Source organism: Piliocolobus tephrosceles, chromosome 10, assembly GCF_002776525.5.
Source record: "Piliocolobus tephrosceles isolate RC106 chromosome 10, ASM277652v3, whole genome shotgun sequence".
Classification (NCBI taxonomy): domain Eukaryota; kingdom Metazoa; phylum Chordata; class Mammalia; order Primates; family Cercopithecidae; genus Piliocolobus; species Piliocolobus tephrosceles.
The window spans coordinates 106,032,787-106,033,840 of NC_045443.1; positions in this window are offsets into that span (position 1 = coordinate 106,032,787).

Sequence of the window (1,054 nt, forward strand, 5' to 3'; positions counted from 1 at the left end):
CTCTTCCCTCCAGACATCCACGTAACTCACCACCTCAATCGCAAACCACTCCTCACCCTCTTCCCCACTTTATTTTTTCCACAGGGCTTGTCAGCCTCGAATATACCATATCATTTACCTATTTTGTTTAGTGTCTCTCTCCTCCACCAGAAAGTAAGCTGTGTGAGGGCAGGAATTGAGTCTGTTTTGTTTACTGCGGTTTCCTGGGGCCCAGGACGGGGTCTCAAAGTGGAAGCTTGTTAAGTGAGTGTATTCTGTTGCAGTGCTTGGTACCATCGCAAAACACTGTCTCTAGAGGGAACACTAAGGCACAGCTGGAGCATGAACTTGGTTAAAGTTTGGCAAACTTTTCTGGGCACCCAGGCGAGAAGCCAAAACTGGAGGGACGAGGAGGGATGGGTTTTCAGGGATTGTCAGGCCAAATTACCAAGACAGGGAGCCTGGGCTGCCAAGTGGGCTATTAGTTGTTTTTAGGGGGACACAGCCCCAAGGACAACACTGGGAAGACAGTACCACCTTTTCTTCCAGCCACGGGGAAGACAACTGAACTATCCTCACACTGCAGGCCAAAGAGATACCTCCCATTTTCTGAACTTCTCACCCAGGAAGTAACTCATGTTTTACTTAATCCTAGACCCAGATGTGCCAGAAATGATCAGATTTCCCAAGCATCAGAGCTCCCTCCAAAGCCACCCTTGCAGCATCTCAACCCTCTCCCAAAAATGGTTATCTGACCTGGAGCTGAGAACCCAGAGAGAGCTTGAGCGTCCCGCTCTTCCTCCTCTGGCAGAGCCCACCGCAGAGGTGAGCCGTGACAGGGCAGCGTGGGCTGGCAGACTCAGAGGTCTTTGCTCTGGGATCTGCAGAACATTTAGGGAGGCATCAGCTGCTGCTCTGCCCTCAAATAAAGCCCAGGTGCTTCTTCAAGCCTCTCTGAACCAGCACTTCTCAAACTTGCACTTCTCAAACTTCACATCAGCATTTCTTGAAGAGCTCCCAAGCCACAGATTCCTTGGGTAGAAGAGAGGTGGAGGGGGAGACACTCATTTGGAAC